This window comes from Myxine glutinosa, chromosome 2 (assembly GCF_964187855.1).
Source record: "Myxine glutinosa chromosome 2, kmMyxGlut1.1, whole genome shotgun sequence".
Taxonomy (NCBI): domain Eukaryota; kingdom Metazoa; phylum Chordata; class Myxini; order Myxiniformes; family Myxinidae; genus Myxine; species Myxine glutinosa.
In genome coordinates, this window is record NC_136262.1 from 194,407,736 (window position 1) to 194,429,266 (window position 21,531).

Below are 21,531 nucleotides of genomic sequence, written 5' to 3' on the forward strand. Positions count from 1 at the left end.
GTCGGGGTCGGCGGCCTGGTCCGCCGCCATCCGGGCATAGTCGATGCCGAGGTGGACCGCGTGGGCAACGGACCGGGAAAGGCAATCCGCCACCGGGTTGTCCTTCCCCGCGACGTGCCGGATGTCAGTCGTGTATTCGGACACGGCCGAGAGGTGACGCTGCTGCCGGGCCAACCACGGCTCGGCTACCTTGCCCATCGCGAACACCAGTGGCTTGTGGTCGACGACTGCCGTGAACGCACGGCCCTCGAGCAGATGGCGGAAGTGCCTGACCGCCAGGTGGAGCCCGAGCAACTCGCCGTCGAAGGTATTGTACCGGCGTTCGGGCGGGCGAAGCTGCCGGCTGAAGAACGCCAGTGGTTGCCAAGCTCCACGCACCCATTGCTCGTGCACCGCGCCCACCGCGTAGTCCGAGGCGTCGGTGGTGAGGGCGATCGTTGCATCGGGCGCCGGGTGCGCGAGCATGGTGGCGTTAGCCAAGGCGAGCTTCGCGCCCACGAACGCCGCGTCCATCTGCTCGGTCCAGGTGACGTCACCTTTGCCCGGCTTCCCCCGGAGGGCCTCATGCAATGGGCGCAGGAGCTGGGCGATGCGGGGCAGGAAACGGTGGTAAAAGTTTACCATGCCCAGGAACTCCTGGAGCCCCCTGATCGTGCGGGGGCGCGGAAACCCTTTCACCGCCTCCACCTTGGCCGGTAGGGGGACGGCCCCGTGCCTGGTGACGCAGTGCCCCAAAAAGTCGATTTCGGCGACACCGAACCGGCACTTGGCGGGGTTCACGATCAGGCCGTGCTGGCCCAGATGTTCGAAGAGCGTGCGGAGATGGTGTAGGTGCTCTTCACGGGACGCGCTTGCGACGAGGATATCATCCAGATAGACTTAGACGAAATTCAAGTTGCGCAAGACGCTGTCCATGAGGCGCTGGAACGCCTGAGCCGCATTCTTCAAACCGAAGGGCATCCGAAGAAATTCGAAAAGACCGAACGGCGTGATGACGGCCGTCTTCGGGATGTCCTCCGGCCTGACGGGTACCTGGTGGTAACCGCGTATGAGGTCCACCTTCGAGAAGAAGGACATATTCGCCAAGCGGGCGGAAAAGTCCTGAATATGGGGGACGGGGTAGCAGTCGGGGGTGGTGGCGTCGTTGAGATGGCGGTAGTCCCTGCACGGTCGCCATCCCCCGCCGGGCTTGGGCACGATGTGGAGCGGCGACGCCCAAGCGCTCTCGGAGCGCCGCACGATGCCGAGCCGCTCCAGCGTAGCAAACTCCGCTTTAGCTACAGCGAGCTTCGTCGGCTCGAGGCGGCGTGCCCGGGCGTAGACCGGTGGCCCGGCGGTGGGGATGTGATGTTCCACCCCGTGCTTGTCGGTACCCGCCGAGAAGGTGGGCCTCGTGAGGGCCGGGAAACGGGCGAGGAGGCGGGTGAATTCGTCCGCTGCCGGAAGCGTGCAGATGAACCTGGCCGGAACCAAGCTGCTCAGCAAGCCGCTCGGCGAGCCGCTCGATGAGCCGCTCCGTGAGCTGCTCAACGAGGCGGGCAACGCGCAAGCGAGCGAGCTGAACGTCTCAGCCTGGACAAGCCTTCTGTGCTTGACGTCGACCAACAGGCCATTGGCACAGAGGAAGTCCGCGCCGAGCAGTGCCATAGGCACGTCGGCAGTGACGAACGACCATCGGAAAACCTGCCCTCCGAACCGCAGAGAAAGGCAGCGTTTTCCGTACGTGCGAATGGGCGTACCGTTGGCAGCAAGCAGCGCGGGGCCCCGGCCGGCGGACTGCTTGTCGGACGTACCGGCGGGAACGACACTCACCTGCGCTCCCGTGTCGCACAGGTAACGGCGCCCGGATAAGGTGTCCGTTATGTATAGGAGGCTGTTTAATCGGCCGGCGCTCAGTGCCACTACCGAGGGCCGGCCCGGGCGTTTCCCGACCTGCCGAATGAGCACGGCGGGCGACATTGCCGAGCCTCGTGGCCGAACCTAGCGTGGAAATGGCACCAGGTTTGCGGCGAAGCCGGAGGCCGCGGTTGCCGCGGTGGTGGTGGGCGGGGCGTGGCGGCCGCCACGAGGCGCTCCTCGGAACAGGGGTGGGCACCCGCAGGAGGTTCGGGCTCGGGAGCCGCTACAGCCGCACCGAAACTCGCCTGCGTGTCCAAAGCCGCGTAGAACCTGTCGGCCGTGAACGCACGGCGTTCCGTCATCGCGGAACCGGCCAACGCGAGGCGGACTCGTGCCGGCAGCTGGCGTCGAAATAACGCCCGGAATAGAGCGTTGGGGGTTTCGTCGCCCATGAGCGACATCATATGGTCCATTCGGACCGACGGTCGCGTGTCACCGAGCTCGGGGAGGTCCAAGAGGCGATCGGCCCGTGCGTCCACTGTGAGGCCGAACGTGGCGAGGAGGAGGCGCTTGATCGCCTCGTACTTGTCGTGGGCCGGTGGGTTCCTCAGGATCGACATGACGCGGGCGGCCGCGCCGGCCCCGAGGGAGGCGACCACGTGGCAGTAGCGTGTCTCGTCCGCCGTGATGCGTCGAAGCCTGAACTGGGCTTCGGCCTGCAGGAACCAGATCTCCGCCTGAGCTTCCCAGAACACGGGGAGCTTTATCGCTACCGCGTTGGTTGCCATGGCTGTGGCGGTTTCGGGTGGTCAGTGACGGCTGACCAAACGTCGGAGTCACCAATGAAGCGCGGTGCTACGCGCGTGACTTGCTACCAAGGAGGAAGCGGACAACGTGGTTAAACAAAAGTGTCTTTATTGACAAGAGGTCACTGTAGCACTGGCGCGCTCCGGGCTGCACGCCCAGTGTATATCCTGAGGCCACGCCTACCCCTCGGGCGTGGCTGCCGCCCACTTGGTGCGCGGAATGATGTCACCACGCCAGTGGGCTTTCGTGTCCGCCACACCGTACCAGTTTCACCTGAGAGGACTGCAGGTTTGCTCTCCATCTGTTCCTCCATCCGTCTGTCCGCTCCTCAGTCTGTCCGTCCATCCATCCCACCTGTGGTTTTCCAGACTTTTTCACCATACCCTTTAACATATCCAACTGAAACTTGGTGCATGGCTTTATTATGATAAGTTGCAGAACAAGTTTGAGGTTCAGGATGTTTGGTCAATTTTTCACAGTTATGCCATTTCTGGACTTAGAAAATATCACATCGGTTGGGGACATGTATTGCAAAACAATTATTTCCCTTTTTGTTTGACGTTTCTCTTATTGCCAGAATCATCAGATTCAAACGCAGCTTGGGCTTTAATACCATAGATTTAAACGACAACTAAATCCCGAAGCTCGATCACTCTGTCACGGCCACAGATTGTGGTTTTGTCGACATTGTGGAAGATGACCTCCAATAAACATGAACTTTATTGCTCCGTTTCACTTGTTGATGATTGCTCCTTGTTAACCCATTCACTGGTACTGTTTTAATATGTGGAGCACCCATGGATTGGATTTTGGGCTTTTTGGATTGGATTTTGGATTTAGGTTGGATTGGCTGCTTTCAGTGGAGTGGCAAAAGTACGGCCGTATATGGTTAAGACCTGTAATCTGTGCATTTTTCTTTGTCATTTCAAATTACCTAGATAATGCCCATAGTAATTTTTGAGGCCTTGTGCGAGGAGCTATTTATTCACATTTTGGGTAAAATTGGGCTGCGGTTAAGGTAGTTATATTGTGTAGCTGTAGTAAAATGAACATTCTCTCAAGGTGCTTTACATGTAGACTTTGGTGAGGATCGTTAGCTGCTAAATGTCATGTGCACATGGGGGTTGTGGGGAGGGGCTAGAGCAGTGGTTCTTAACCTTTTTAAAGGCGCCGAACCCTAACGAAACCCACCGAACACTCGCGGAACCCCTCAAATTTGACCAAAAAATCAAGAAGAATTGCATCTTAATGCGTTTTCTGTTCTTCTTTTCGGGAGGAGATCTGGGAAATGCATGGTTTTGTTTTGGCAAGGGCCACCCTCAAATCATTTTCACATGCAAGCCTGCTCCTTTTCTTTGTTTTAATATCCACCAGTTTCGAAAATGCATGCTCGCAGAGATACGTTGTAACGAACGGCGTGAGGATCTCAAGGGCAATTCTAGCGATGAGGATACCCTTCCATTTGGCGGCATCAAAACGTTGAGAGCGTTGTTGTGCCGAAGAGTTGTTGTTGAGTCTGGCTCTGCTGAAGTTTGATGAGGTCGTCGAGGTATTGGTCGTTGACATCTGCCGTTGCAACGTCGAAAGTAAACGGCTGCCGCGCCCATGCTGGGTATTGCTCTTGGTCGGGGAAGTAGCCGTCAACTGACTTTACCAGCTCATCCAAGTGCGTGGCAATCGCTTGCTTCAGCTCCCCCAGTACAGCAGTGCCTCCAACTTCAGACTCATCTTCGATCCCGCTCACGCACTCGTCCATTAGCGAAAAGTTCGCGAAGTTGTCGTTCTCTGTTCGCCGCCTCCACAACGGTAACTTCTTTCGGAAAGCGCTCAGCTTTTCTTCATATTCGATGACATTCACTCCACCACCCTGCATCTGGCAATTGAGATGATTGAGTGCGTCGAAGATGTCAGCCACGTACGCCAAGGCGAGGATGAACTCTGACTCTTGGAAGTGCGTCGCATGGCAATGCTGGTGTTCTCGCAAAAACAGGGCTAATTCTACATGCAAGGCAAAAACACAGCTCACTACCTTCCCTCGTGATAACCATCGAACATTAGAGTGGTAGAGAAGGACTTCGAATTCACAGCCGATTTCATTGCACAGCTCTTTGAAGATTCGATGATTCAGAGCACGGCTTCGCACGTAATTCACAGTTTCAATGACGATTTTCAGAACATTGGCCATTTTTGGAGGCAGGGGTTTTGATGCCAGCGCGTGTCTGTGCAGGACACAGTGCGTGACGATGATGTGTGGTGCATCGGCCTTCACCAGCGCTCCAAAACCGGAGTTGCATCCCAGCATGGCTGGAGCTCTGTCCGAGCAAACTGCAGACACCATGTTCCACGAGAGGCCGTTGCTTCTGAAGAAGTCGTCCACAAGCTTCTTCACGTCAGCTGCCTTCGTCGTTGTTGTGAGAGGCTTGCAGAACAGAAAGTCCTCCTTGATCTCATCTCCTTTGACATAACGCACAAATAAGATGAGCTGGCTCAAATTCGAAACGTCGGTGGTCTCGTCGAGTTGAAGGCTGAATTTCATCGGGCTCGCGACTAAATCTGCAACTACCTGGGTGAGGATGTCGTCGCTCATGTCGTCGATTCTGCATCTGATGGTGTCATTTGAGAGTGTAACGAGAGACAACTTGTTTTCAGCAGCTTTTTCCAGCATGATGTTGGCCATCTTCAACGCGGCCGGTTTGATGAGTGTCTCGCCAACGGTGTGAGGTTTTCCTTGCTTTGCGATCAGGTACGCAACTTCATACGACGCGGTGAGGATCGGTTTGTCCATTGGAACGAAGCCGAGAGTGGGCAAGGTAGCACTTGCGTCGAATCGCACTCTCTTCAATTTGAATTCATCCAGCATTGCGTCTTTGTACTGCCCCTCGCCGTGCAGTTTTTTTGAAGTGTTCCCGTAGTTTTGCTGGTGCAAGGCTGGAGTTGCTCAACTTGACATTGCAAAGCATGCATTGAGGACGCTGACTTCCGTCCCGTTCCGTCAAACACGTGAACCCGTACCGCACGTAATCCTCCGACCACTTCCTTTTTTTGCTCGACATACTGCAAAAAAATAAAAAATAAAGTAACAAACTGATCTTAATTGAGTTCGGGCAAATAATTATATGACAAAAATTAAAAAAGGAACATGCTTAAATATTGTTGTGGTTTTGGAATAAAGGATAATCCCCCTCATAGGTAGACGCACCACAACATGTAGCCTGGCGATAGTTCAGTTATTTCTTAGTGAATGTAAGCGTATTCCTTTCCTGTGTTAGTTTTGCGTTGAGCAGGCCCGTGAGTAGGGCGGGCTTTTGGGCTGGAAATTCCACGTGGTAGGCCTTCAAGTCTGGCAAAGCCGAAGGGAGGCCCTGCAGAGGGAGTGGCCGGTAAGCACGAGCCGCCAATCAGGGCTCGAGGGGAGTGGCTAACCACGGCGATGAGAGGTGGGGCTTGGAACATTTGAGTTCGGCCGGGGCAGAGCCATAAAACCCTGCTCTGAGCCCCCACCTCAGTTCTCAGTCGGAGTTGGAGTTCGGGTCGAGGATTGATTGAGTCAGAGAGAGAAAACGCGCAAGAGAACGAGTCAATTGCATTGCCGGTTATCGTGATTGTACACGAACTTTCCCCGTGCCCTGCGCTCTGCGCTGTATTAATCGCGCGTTCGAGAAGACGACCCATGCCGGGCCACAGACGCGCGATCTCCTCCTGCCTGCCTTCTCCTGCATACGTGCCGTGACTGCCAGAGGGCCACGCCGGGTGAGCTGCCCCGGAGCGACCGACGGCAAAGCGCGTTTGGCGCACGAACTTCTTATCTTCTTCTCCCCGTGTGCGTGAGTGGGCCCTGTGTCTGGAGATAAGTTAAATTGGTTAAGCTTCTGCTCTGTGTCCCCTTTCATTCATCTTGATTATTGTACATTGTAAATAAATTGTGTTATTCCTCTTATTTGACCATTCCCGTCCCTTCCATCCATTGGCCTCGCATGGTACGAATAGAACCGCTCGAATTGGGTTCCATAAAAGTAACGGCACGAGTCACGTGATACGCATACCGCTCGGGCGTACTCGATTAAGCGTGGCTCGTGCGAGGTCTGGTCCCCACTTTCGTGGCAGCGTGGGTTAAAGTACGTGCGGCGTCGACCCGATACCCTTTTTCACGCTTGCTGCGGAAGTGGCGATTCGGCCTCGTGGACACGAAGACCCAGGGGGAAAAAGGGGTTTATTCCCCCCATTTGTAACGTGGGACGGGCTTCGGGAGATCCGCAACAATATAATCAGTACCCCTCTGAAAACTGAGAAATTTTAACGAAAAAAACATAACTTGTAGTTACGATGACGGGATTTATTATCAACTCATCTCTATGTCACCTCAAATCCCATTATAATATTACATAGAAAACTGCGAATTGTTAGCTTTGAATTGCGACCAAAGGAGTTATATCACCTCCACATAATTTTCGGAGTAATTCAATCATATTTTATAATCACCATCCACTTTTGACTTTAATATAACTCTGAACCCACCCTGCATATCCACAAACATTTCCAACTTACTTTTCAATTAATCAGTAACTCCAAAGTAAGGCGCGACCAATGACACACGGCAAGCTAATCGAGGCTATTCACTGGAATTTCCGAACACCTGCAAAGTCCAAAATCCAGTAAGCAAGTAAGCACCATCAAGAGAATAATTAGCAAGTTGCTCATTGATTCAACTTACTACAGTCAGTGTGAAACAACTTATCATAAACACAGACCAGAGAAACCATGAATTTAATGGAAATACAATTACAAATAACATTTCCATTCGTTCGTAACATACATAGCAAAATAATAATAATATTAATAATAAGTGTAATTACACATAGATTCAAAATTGATACAAAACTAACAACAAAAAAAATACAAATTGCAATGCGTTTTGGAGGACCTCTGCCGAACCCCTGAGACTGGCTCACTGAACCCCTGGGGTTCGGTCGAACCCAGGTTAAGAACCACTCTAGCCGCTAGAGTATGGGGAGACATTGCTAGATGGGCGGGGAGGGGGTTATGGGATGGGGGCACATTGATGGTGATGCCTGGGCTGCTGACCAAAGTACAGCACTCTGATTTCACTTTCTGGCTGACGGCCTAGCTGCAACTTCCCCCCCCCCCCCCCCCCAGCCTCCACTCTTCTCTTCTAGTTATCACCTTCCCTCACCTTTGCTTCGACTCTCCTTGGGTTTACCCTCACCCTCCCTTGTACCGTTCTCGATATCTCGATCTCACATCCTCCGAGTTGAGGATGCCAGGTTTACACCGCCAAAGCTGCATGCTAGAATGTGGAATGTCGTTTCCTTCTGGCACCAAAGCAATGTATCCTATGGCCAAGGAGGAAATGGTCTTTCCACAAAAAACATTTTGCATCTCATCTTTGTACCTGCTTTCAGGAAATTCCTCTGTTTGACGTTGCTCGGCCTTTCATTGAATCTGAGATTTTCTTCCATTGTAAATGCTTGTGGAATGTTGATTGTAAATCACCTGAAACCTGCTGTTTTTACATTTTTGATTTGTGTCAAGAATAAATAATGGTTATTGTTGTTTTTTTTGATGGTTCTTGCACAACTCAGGATGTTTTATTTGTGCAAATCCAATAATACGATGCTGGGCTGTCGTACTTGTGGTGGGCGGAAAATAACTTTTTGGGAAGGAAGGTTGTAAAAGCCATGTTTACAGCAATTCCTTTCTGAGTGGAGCGGAAATAAAAGGGTGTTGTCATGGATTATGCTGCTGACTTTAAATGAGCCTCTAATTGAAGAGCAAGAATGTTTACATTTGCTTCTGGATATTTGGATCCTGCTAGGAAGTGCCACTTCAGAGAAACGGTTGCGGTTCTCGTGTTGCCGAGCCGTGATGTAAAGTAGTGGTTACCATAGTGTTAGGGCGTGGCAAGCTTCCTAAGAAGAAGCACAGGGAATGGTTTTGTGAGATGTTGCAAGAAAGGCCCTTGGGATTAAAACCCCATAACTTCAGGAAGCCACGCCTGTTTGCTTCACTCCGTCATGTGGAGATTGCATTACGATTGCTTGAGTGGCTTGGAATTGCCATGAATTGCATAAATAGCTAGCTCGCTCTGTAGGATGCCGATGATGGGAATATTCAGCCGCATCGCTTAAGTGGCCGCTTTGTTTTGAGAGTTTTAAAGAATACGCTGTCGCACCTCACTAGGTTGACATCTCTATTTTTTGGGAGGGGGTATTGGGGATCATTCCCTTTCAGGTTATTTTGAAATGATTTCTTCAAATAGCTATTTATGTTTGTGCTGATAATGTTCCACCCAAAGGTTTTGGCATGGTGCTCGTAAGGGACCATCTCGTATCATTGCTTTACTTGAGACCTTGGACCTGTGGACCCAAAATTGGATGCCTTGTCTGCGTTTCCATTTTGTAAGGAAAAATGGAAACATCTTTACTTTTCTTGTTGGTTTTTCAATAAGAGATTGAGGGAAGAGAGAGATGTATTGTCATGGTGATTACTGTAGTGCTTGCTAATTATTATTATTAAAAAAAATTTTTAACCTTTCCAATTCTGTAGCACTCATATTTGTGTAGATGTTACTAGAACAGCCCATTGAAAATAAAAACTCTGCATATAAATTTTGCCCGAGTGTCTCGAGACAAATTTTTGTCTCTTTCTATTTTCTAGTTTCTTTTAGATTTTATACAGGTATCGAGGCTCATAAATGAGCAGAACAACCAGGGGGAAACGGGTCAACAGATGAAATGAAAGCAAGAGGGGAACAGTGGGACAACAAACAATATTGTTTTAACCAGACTCGATGGTGCAATGGTTCGAGTGTCCGCTATGAGTTTGGAAGGTCGGTGGTTCAACTATGACTTTAGAAAAATAAGTCCTACCAAAGTCATACCAAAGACTTTAGAAAAACGGTACGTGCTGCCTTCTTGCTTGACGCGCAGCATTTAAAAAAGGATAGTGCATGGACAAACAACCACAGGTTGGTAATAAAAGTGACATCTCATCGTGAACTGACAGGAAGTAAAGGACAGATGTTAAATTACAATGTCACAAAGCTTCTCCAGTTCAAAATGGGAAAAGGAAATCCATACCAAGTAACTGATCATGTCTGTCTCCCCAATTCTGTTACGAAACAGCCCGTAGATGAAAGCGTCAGTCAGGCTACTGGACGTCATTGAACACGGAGCATAAGCCGACAAACAATTCCCTGAAGTGAGGTTAAAGCTGAAGGACAAAAACTGTGAAAATATTTCAAGATGGATTCTACCATGCTCTAATGACTCAAGAACAGTTACAACCATTATAGCTCCTAAAGTCGTGACACCAAAACAGATTGCCCATGCACAAAATGCCATGGATATTGCCAGAGAGAGGGGAGAAACAATGAGGGACATTTTGGCTCACGGCCTGCTGCCAATAAACCCGTTGTTTTAAGGCAATGTTGCTTCTAAACCTGCTAAACACTCACTAATCGTAGAACTTGATACTAAGCTCACTGTATAAGAATGTGTATTTGAGCCAGTTTCACATTCCAAAGCTGCAGTACTCTTCAATTTCACAAATTTAATGGTGCAATCAGCCATCTTAAAAGAACTTTGGGGAAGCTATCGCAAATGTCCTGTAAAATGCACGAGCAGTTTGTACTGTGCAAGTGCTGCACTGCACTTTGAGAGCTGCACTGAATTATCTGTTAATGAATCGGAAAGGCTTCGACGAGCTTTAAACACCGGAAGTGTCGAGTTAATAAAATTGATCCTGACGTGCCAATCCCTATTCAAATGGACAAGTTCTGGACATCATCATTGAACAAAACCAATGAGTACATGTAAAGCAGCTCAGTGCCACAAAATGGCAGGTTTATAATCTGTTCAGAAAAAACCTAGTCATTGCAAGTGGACTCGTGAATATGGACATTATTCCTACAGTGCTCCATGCAAACAATGATGAAACTGTAGTTGAGCAACTCATTAAGTACAACTGAGGAAGCTGAATTAGTTCTAATGCTGGGATATGTGTCCATTTTCCAAGCCAAAAGCTTAAAAGATCTTTGGATTTGGTTCAGTATCGGGAACAAATGTCGATTAAATCCTTTACACGAAAGCTTGGACCTGCATTTTGAAATGTTTTGGTAAAGGCTCAATCTAACTGGAGAAGATGCTTTAAACAAAATTGGAACCAAACATGCAGCAGTGAAAGTAGAACCAGGAAAGTTCCTTGTACAATTTGGAGAGATGGCTACCCTCTGTTGAACGAGTGTTGAATTGTTGAAAAGTATCTGGTCAGAGTTTGGTCACTAAATTCAAAAGTCGACACTTTTAATGAGCCAATATGTATACGCCGAACATTCTCTATCAGGGATGCACTTACTCTTGAAAGTCATGACAACAAGCTAAGACTACAAGAGGAAGACTATGGGTGGGATGAAGTGGATGGGTGGACTTTTACGATCATCTAAATGTCGCAGACCACAGATCGATTGGTAACTCTCTGCGGGTGCTACACTTGCAAAACAAAACCACACTTGCAGTTTTGCCATGGGACAGATGCAAATGAAAGATATCAGGGGTGACATGCTCAGTTTTTTGCAAGTGCAAAACAATGTCACAATTCTTCTTGAAATATAACACCTTGATGAAAGAGGTTGATGTGTGTTAATAGTGTCTCCAATGAATCAGGAGAAATTCCCCTACCTGAATAGATACAAAACTATTTTTCACTGGTATCTTGAGTATAGTAGGTATATAACAAAATTTTATTTCTTGTTAGCATACATTGGTATTCCCAGTGCAACTGTTGCTTTAATAAGCTATTTTGTGTGTGATTGTCATATTATAAACGAAAGTTGCCAAAAAGAATTATCCAATAAAGCCTACAGGTAATCTTTTTTTAAATCTGTCATCTTGAAAATAGTTTAACTACTGCTTCAACAATGGGATAGGGCTCCATTTGAGCTTCTTGACCTCAATAACCTATGTTTTGACACCACAATTAACTTTCCACATGCAATAGATCCTGCAATATTAAGTATTCACCTAAAAATATCTGCCGTCATGGAAAATAGCAGTTACTAAATTAACGTCCAAGTTCAAATGTCTACCTTAGCTTTTTTTTGTCGGGAATTAGTCCGGCAATCAACAGCAACAATCAAATTCTCTGTACTATCTTGTAGATCCTGGATCGAAGATTGCAAAACTTGAAATTCCTTCTAAAATTTAATTGAGAATATATAAACAACTAGAACCGCACTTGTAAAGTGCATATAGTCTCGTCTTGCGCGTTCATTCTGAAAAAAATGAACATTAGCATCCTTAACTGAACGCTATTATTATGGCCTATATACGGCCCACTACCAACACTATTGTCACAAATTTTCTTGGCATGGGTTGTGAACGTCATAAATGTAATTCTCCACTCACATCAGGTCATAGATCAGATATATGAATTTTCAGATTTGTTTTACATTTAAAGATTTGAATTCAACCTATTATTTCTGGATTACTACTTTACTGATTATGTCATTATTATCACATGATATACCCCATGGCAAGTTGATAACATATGCCAAGTATCAATTTTTTCATTGAGCGGTTTCGGAGAAAATTATGTCCAATTTTATTTCCCCGTGAATCCAATATGGCTGCCAAATCATGTGACTTATGACATCAGAGTTAGCAATAAATTATTATCCATGTGGAGTCCCTCTTATGGTTATGGTTGTGGTTAAAGTTTTGCATCGATTGGACAAGCGGTTGCAGAGAAAACACAAAATATATAGATGTGGATACACAGACAGACAGACGCATTGTAATAGTCTTGCATCCCCTTTGGGGTGAGACGAAAAATAGTTGTTGCCTTTGTTGTCCCCCGTCGCACCGCGGTGCAAAAGGGGGCTATGGTTTTCCCCTCTGTCTGTGTGTGCGTGCGTGCGGGCATGCGTACGTGCGTGCGTAAGTGCGTGCGTAAGCGAAGGACCGAATTCTAATGTGGGTTGCACCCACACACCAAGTCAAAATCCAAGATGGCCGCCACCATGTATGTCTGATGCCATGTATGTCTGAACCTTGTGAGCGGAATATCTTGAAAAATAAGTGAAGTACCAACTTCTAATGTGGTGTGTGCGTGGACCTCGGCATAAGGAAGAACGCTATTGAAAATTGGGTCGCCACGTCAAAATCCAAGATTGCCGCCGCCATGTATGTCTGAACCTTGTGAGCGGAATATCTTGAAAAATAAGCGACGTACCAACTTCTAATCTGGTGTGTGGATGTATCTAGGCATAAGGAAGAACGCTATTGAAAATTGGGTTGCCACGTCAAAATCCAAGATGGCCGCCACCATATATATGTCTGAACCTTGTGAGCGAAATATCTTGAAAAACTAGAACGCCACTCAGTAGAGCGCGTACTCCCGCCGTGGGTCAACTTGGAACAGTACGATTTCACAAAAGTTTGAAGAAGTAGTTCAGTGACAACACGACAAACACTGCACAGATATATATTTAGAATATATAGAAGATAATGTTAAAAAAAAAAAACAAGGCAATTTCACTTACATTTTCGGATTCAGCATTCAATTCCATATAGGTGAGTGTATTTTGAGGCATGTGTGACTTCAAATAAAATTATTGTAAGCCAGGAAAAACGTTTGTTTCATTCCTTAGGGATACAACATGTAAAACTGGCCCAAACGTCAAAACAAAACTCGTTCATTTTAAGTCGTACAAGCTAATGCGACCACTCATTCTTCTGGGAAGAATCCCGTGCACATGCTGGTCGCACTTTTAAGTCACCGCAGTCTTTATAAGTTCATCAAATACTGACACCGCGATTGACGCTGAGGTAAATGTTGATATCTCTTCTGAGGTAAAAAAACAAACAAAAACAAAAAACAGTTTTAAAGCATTATACGTATCAAACGATACATTTTATGAAACGGGGAAACCTAATACACACTTTGGTGGTTTTAAAATGACAGAATATGACTTTATTAGAAAAAAAAAAGAACTTGAAGACGACGCTGCTAACAAAATACACCGCTCTAACACATAACCACGAGTTTAAACTACATTTACAACAAATATGAAAACTATTTTCATATCACAATGTTAATTATAGAATATATAGAAAATAATGTGAAAAAAAAAAAGAGCCCTATCTTCCAAAGATAAACAATCCTTCAAAAAATTCCTGGAGCCGGAATAATATCCTCAGCTTCACCAAAAACTAATCAATTCTTCCTTATCCCAAGGGCAATCATCCCACCAACTTTCATCCAAATCCGTTCAGAACTTTTCCAAATATCTTGTTCACGAACACACAAACGCACACACACACACACGCACACACGGACACGATCTAATGCATTACTCCCTGGTGGGAGTAATAAACGAACTACTAACTTCTAATCTGGTGTGTGGGTGTATCTAAGCATAAGGAAGAACGCTAATGAAAATTGGGTCGCCACGTAAAAATCCAAGATGGTCGCCGCCATGTATGTCTGAACCTTGTGAGTGGAATATCTTGAAAAATAAACGAACTACTAACTTCTAATCTGATGTGTGGGTGTATCTACGCATAAGGAAGAACGCTATTGAAAATTGGGTCGCCACGTCAAAATCCAAGATGGCCGCTTTGCGTCTTCCACTTTGTCAACACGCATCACTTCACCGACGGGGAACCTAGGCGTAACGCTTGTTAATCTTATTTTTCGTGGAGGTATTTTCTATGATTGTGGCACAGATTTGTACTGAACACATTTTTAAAAGGATTGAAATGGGCTGTTATTTTTGTTCCCACCTCAGCACCTGCTTGATAATGTTGTGACTTAAGGTTTCAAATCCCTTCATTATACATTTGATTTGTCTCTGCTATACTATTGTTGCTTTCCGTATGGTAATATTCCATCATACTGTATTCAAAATAAAGACCAATTACTGCACTGTAGTTACAAGAAGCAAGCCGGACATTAACAACATACATACATACATACATACATACATACATGCATACATACATATACATTCGTGCACCAAGCATTTTCGTCAAGCATTTTCATTTTCATTTCATCAGGCATCAAGCATTTTCTTTCGTGCATCATCGCCTTCGAAAGTGTTGCGTTTACATTCTGTACGCCTGGCCATCTTAGCTACTTAACGTGCAGTGTAAACAAACCTTTTCTTTGTTATCAATGGTGATCTCAAGCTTGTGGAGGAGCTTGTATGTGTAATATATTTGGGAGGACGACTCGGCCATCCTTGTGCTTTTAGTTTTACATGAATTGACTTGGACCAGTGTGTACGGTGTGTACCCTGGTTAGAATAGGTACACCGTATCCCTGCGTGTCGTAAGAGACGACTAAGAGGGTTGGCGTCAGGAAGGGCATCCGGCCATAAAAACATTGCCTCAAAAAGAGAACCATGACAATTACAACTACATATGGGCAGGGTACAGCCCGAAGTGGAGATCGGTTTCTGAGGTTTGGGACATGGAATGTAGGGACAATGACAGGGAGATCAGGAGAAGTGGTGGAAGTATTGGTCAGAAGAAGAGTGGACATATGTTGTGTGCAAGAGACGAGATGGAAGGGAAGTGGTGTGAGAATGGTGAAGGGTAGGCAGGGACAGAAATACAAGTTTGTGTGGCAAGGGTGCCCGGAGGGCGTGAATGGTGTTGGTGTCCTGTTTTCTGAGGAGTTTGTAGACAGTGTGGTGAGTGGGACCAGAGTGAGTGATAGGTTGATGATGGTGAAAATGATGATTGGAAAGCTCTTGGTGAACATCATCTCGGGATATGCTCCGCAGGTTGGTCGGAGCGATGAAGAGGACAAGTTCTGGTGTGCAATGGAGAAGCTGATGAAAAACGTGAAAGATGAGGAAGTTGTTGTGGTAGGAGGAGACCTAAATGGACATGTGGGAAGGAGTATGGACGGTTTTGAGGGAGTTCATGGGGGTTACGGATATGGTGTGAGAAATGGAGAAGGTGAAAGGATTTTGGAGTTTGCTGATGGAGCTGATTTGTTGATTTGTAATACTCAGTTCCAGAAAGGGGATAATAAGCTTGTTACATACACGTCAGGTGGGTCGACGACAACTGTTGACTACCTGATGGTGCGTAGGCGAGATAGGGGGCACCTCCGGGACACAAAGGTGATATTGGGGGAGGAGGCTGTTTCACAGCACCACTTGGTTGTCTGCGACATAAGGGTGAAAGGTGCGAGGAGAGCTCGGCGGGTGAAGTACCAACCGAGAATGAAGGTGTGGAGGTTGAAAGAGGTGACAGTAAGGGAGGCACTAAAAGAGAGGCTGAGTCGGGTCGAGGATGATGTGGTTGAGCTTGAAAGTGGTTGGATGTCAATGAAAGATAGTCTGTTGGGAGCCGTTGATGAGGTATGTGGATGGACAAAAGGACCACCGAGGCACTCGGAAACATGGTGGTGGGATGATGAAGTTGGAAAGAGGATTGACGAGAAGAGGAAGAAGTTCAAGGAGTGGCAGAAGGCGAAGGGTACGGGAGCAGAAAAAGCAGAACATTAAAGTTATAAGGCAGCCAAGAAGGCTGCAAAGAAACAGGCAGCAAAGGCGCAGGAGACGTGTAGGAAAATGTTCCGAGAACGCTTGGATTCGGAAGAATGTCAGAGAGCGGTATTCAGGATTGCAAAGCAGATAGCGAAAGAGAGGCGTGATGTGATGGGGATGAGTTGCTTGAAGGATGAAGTGGGACAAATCGTTGTGGACCCAGATGGAATTAAAGGAAGATGGAAAAGATATATGGAAATGCTGTTGAATACAGAGAATGAATGGGATGGCAACATAGAGAGTAACCCAGTTTTAGGACTGGCAGAGAAGATAACTGAGAAGGAAGTTGAGGAAGCGATAAAAGCAATGAAGAGTAGAAAAGCGGGAGGGCCGACGGGAGTTGTGGGAGATATGTTGAAGGCAGCAGGAAGTTGGGGTGTGAAGAGAATGACAGAGATCTGTAATCTGGTGGTGAAAGAAGGCTGCATTCCAGTGGATTGGGAACTGAGTACCCTTGTCCCTCTATACAAGGGGAAAGGTGACCATCTGGAGGGTGGCTTGTACCGAGCGATAAAGTTATTGGAGCATGGAATGAAGGTATTGGAAAGGGTATTGGAGAGGAGGATAAGGAAGAAGGTGAAGATCGTCAAAATGCAGGTTGGATTTATGTCAGGAAGAGGAATGACAGACGCGCTCTTTATTGTGAGGCAGTTGCAGGAGAAGTACATGGCGAAGAGGAAGTTGTTTCTTGGGTTTGTTGATCGAGAGAAAGCATTCGATAGGGTTCCACGCGATGTATTGACATTGGCATTGAGGAAGTTAGAAGTGGAGGAATGGTTGATCAGAGTTGTGATGGCAATGTACAACAGAGCGCGCACAGCTGTAAGGACGAAGGACGGGAACAGTGGTGAGTTTGAGGTGAAGGTGGGAGTGCATCAGGGGTCGGTACTAAGTCCACTACTATTTGGAGCTGTGATGGAGGTGCTGGCTCAGACCATAAAGGAGGGTTTACCATGGGAGTTGTTGTATGCAGATGATCTGGTGTTGATTGCGGAAAGTATGGATGGACTGAAGGAAAAGATGAACAAGTGGAAGGAAAGTATGGAGACAAAAGGTCTGAAGGTAAATATAGGAAAGACGAAGGTGATGGCAAATGGTAAAGCATGTGGTGAGGTGGAAAGAACTGGGAAGTGGCCCTGTGCTGTGTGCAGGAAGGGTGTCGGAGTGAACTCCATTCAATGTACAATGTGCGCTGAGTGGGTTCATCAAAAATGTAGTGGTCTGAGAGGGTCATTAACCAGTGTGGCAGCTACATTCAAATGTAAGGTGTGCACAGAGGGAGCTGCAGATGGAGGAAATGTTGAGTTGGATCTTGGAGACGGCGTGAAGCTGGAAGGTGTGAAAACATTTTGCTATCTCGGAGACATGCTGAATGGAGAAGGTGGATCAGACTCGGCAACGGTTGCTGGAGTGAGATGTGCATGAAAGTAGTTTTGGGAACTGAGTGGCGTGCTGATGAGGAGGGGAGTGTCGTTGAAGCTGAAGGGAAAGGTGTATGCTGCATGTGTGAGAAGTGTTATGATTTATGGGTGTGAGACATGGGTCATGAATGTAGAGCAGCAACGAAGGCTGGAAAGGGTGGAAATGCGAATGGTTCGGTGGATGTGTGGAGTGTCGCTGAGAGAGAGGAAGACAAATGATGAATTGCGAATTTAGAATATCGTTGAAGGGGATCTTGGAGGAACCTGTCTTATTTAGACCTCAGACATTTAGTTTGGTTTGCTCTTTGTTGTTGAAATCTGCGGCTTCACCATGCCTCGATCAAAAGAGCTCCCTGAGGCCTTCAGAAAGAAGGTTATAGATGCCCACGAGTCATGGAGGGGATTTAAAAAGATCTCCAAACAATTTGAAATCAATCATTCGACTGTCCAGAAGATCATCTACAAGTGGAGAAGATTCCAAACAACTGCCAACTTGTTCAGGCCAGGCCGCCCCACAAGTTCAGCCCGAGAGCAGACCGCAAGATGCTGAAAGAAGTCTCTAAGAACCCCCAGAATGTCATCACGGGACCTACAGGTAGCTCTTGCCACTATTGATGTCAAAGTGCACGAGTCTACCATTAGAAAGAGGCTGCACAAATTTGATCTACCTGGGAGGTGTGCCAGGAGGAAACCTTTGCTGTCCAGAAAGAACATCAGGGCAAGACTAAAGTTTGCGAATGAACACTTAGGCAAAGACGAGCACTTCTGGTACAATGTGCTCTGGACAGATGAGTCAAAGGTAGAGCTATTTGGCCACAGTACCAGAAGGCATGTTTGGCGAAAATCAAAGACAACATTTGACTACAAGAACCTGATACCAACTGTAAAGCATGGTGGTGGAAATATTATGGTTTGGGGCAGCTTTGCTGCATCAGGGCCTGGGCAGCTTACCATCATAGAATCTACTATGAATTCTTCATTGTACCAGAGGGTGCTTGAGGATAATGTGAAGCCATCTGTCAGGAATTTGAAGCTCAACTGAAGGTGGACCTTGCAACATGACAATGATCCTAAACATACCATTAAATCCACCAAGGAATGGCTGAAAAGAAATAAATGGAGGGTTCTGGAATGGCCAAGTCAAAGCCCGGATCTACATCCCATCGAGATGTTGTGGGGGGGGGGGGGGGGGGGATTTGAAACGAGCTGTGCATGCAAGAAACCCGTCAAACATCGCACAGCTGAAAGTATTCTGCATGGAGGAGTGGGCAAAAATTTCTCCTAGTCGATGTCAGAGACTGGTAGACAGTTATAAGAAACACCTACTTGAGGTTGTTTCTGCCAAAGGGGGCAATACCACCTTTTAGAGCCAAGGGTGTACTTACTTTTTCCACATGTGAAATTTGCATTTATGTTTATTTAAATTATACAATGGACTACAAAATGTAAATGTTTCATGATATTTGTTATATTATATCACCTTTATCTATCAATATTGTTGAAATGAAGATCAAATAGCTGTACGTTGAAATATGTTTAAAAATTCAAAACTTTACATGGAGTGTACTTACTTTTTCACGTGACTGTATATATATATACACACATGCACACATACCCACACACACACCAACATAAACACACACACATACACACACACATACATACATACACACGTATACATATAAACATATAAACGCACCTATACAAACACACATACATAAATATATTACATACTTGTAAGTACTTGTAAAAGCTATTTTATATTTGAAGTTATAACCTTAACCTATAAGCAAATGACTGGTTTTCCAACTGCCCAGATCATCAGCTGGGCACCGTTTTTCATCGAGATTTCGATCCTTTCAGACCAGAACCTCTCCAAACGGCAGATCCACAACCCTGACTGCAGGTCCACATCAGTAGATTAATCATCATCAATGGACCCACAACCTCAAAGTTGTGTCCAGACAGTTTAACACAGCAATGCAATATTTTTATTCAAACTTATGTAATTACTCCTTTCATTTAAAGTATTAGCACAAACTAATAACTTAAATCATAAATCACTTCATATGATAATATACTAAGCACTAAATACTCCACCCTACAGACAAGTCCATTACACAGCATGTGCATCCACTCATCGACTCACACTGCCATTCTTATCTAATTACAAAACCTATCTAATTACAACTTTTATTTAAAATATTAACACAAACTAATAACTTAAATCATAAATCACTTTATATGATAATATACTAAGCGATAAATACTCCACCCGATAGACATGTCCATTACACAGCACCTCCATCCAACCATCGACTCAAACAGCCATTCAAATATTCATTATTCAAACTGTCATCCACAACCGATTCCACCACAAAGCACTGCGTATCCTACCGACCACCAACCAATCACATTAATGCGAACTTATAATACATTTTATTCATGTTATTTTTTACCGACATACCTCCATTATTTAATACTTATATCAAATGCAATGCAATAGGAACTTGTTTACATTAAAACCTGAAAATCAACCAAACTTAAACAAAAGGTGATGATGGAGTCAAAAGACATTCTCACAAGACCTGATCAAACAATCAGCCAAATACCCCCTGTTTAACATGATGGAAAATACCCTCTCAGCACATTCCACAAATCATCCTTGACTGAACAAATTCTTGCAAATCTAAGAAACTGAGATGAAGACATTGCAACCCATTTTAATTGGTACATTGCTACCTGGAAAGGTGTACAAGACTACAGGGAAACTGAAATCATCAACTTTGATACGCACTTGTACTAAAGCCATTCTGTCCAACTCCAACTAACACGTCCAGATATACAGCAACAGTACAATCATTACCACTCTTGTTTGCAGTCAGACTATCTGGTTAAGTCTTGTAAAGCAGCATATCAAAAAAGTTATGGTTAACCACACAAATATAATCCACATAACGACACGTACGAGACAATATTTTCGCTAGTCCAAATTTTTTCTCCATCAGTCTCTGCATAAATGAAAATTCACAGAAAATAAGCAAAATACCTGCTAGTAGGGGGCTGCAATTCCCACCCATGTGAATACCCTTAATCTGTTGAAACATTATCCCACAAAAGGACACAAAAGTATTAAACAAAATAAAATTTAACAACATCCTGAAACTTCTGCTTAGCAAAACAATGGAAACTTGAGTATTTCCTTTTAGAAAAGAATTTTCTATCAAACCTGACACATAACTTATTAAAAGAGCTAAAAACCTTCTCAATTACTTTGAAGAGTGAATCCCTTACTCGTGCTAAATTCAAATTTGTATATAAAGTCGAAAAATCAAAAATCTCAACTGACTTGGTATTGAGGCATCTAATCCTATCTAAGAACTCCAAAGTATAATTAATGCCCCAGAAAGTGTTAAAACCAGAATTCTTCTCAATTGCCAAACTATTTCCTGAACTGTTCCCTAACAACTTGGAACTGTTCCCTAACAACTTGGAACTGTTCCCTAACAACTTGGAACTGTTCCCTAACAACTTGGAACTGTTCCCTAACAACTTGGAACTGTTCCCTAACAACTTGGAACTGTTCCCTAACAACTTGGTACTGTTCCCTAACAACTTGTAAGCCTGAGTTAACAATAACCGATAACTGTTTGGTGGTACATTGCATGGCACCAGCTATAAACCTATACTTGTATGGGTTCTTATGAACTTTGGGCATCCAGAAAAGCCGAGGAATACAAAAATTTACCTCTACATTTAATACTGAAATTATTAACTAAAACTTCCTGATGATCAGAGATAATATCCTGGAGCGACTTATGACAAGGAACATATGTGCTATTTCCTGTACTAGTGAAAGTAACCGGATCAATGCCTAACTCTCTT

At 45.6% G+C, this 21,531-nt stretch overlaps 1 protein-coding gene across 7 annotated transcripts in view; it reads left to right on the plus strand.

The window, feature by feature from the left end:
• The window catches only part of PTPRA (protein tyrosine phosphatase receptor type A), a 221,923-nt gene that overhangs the window by 79,343 nt on the left and 121,049 nt on the right, over positions 1-21,531 (plus strand). The window lies entirely within an intron of this gene.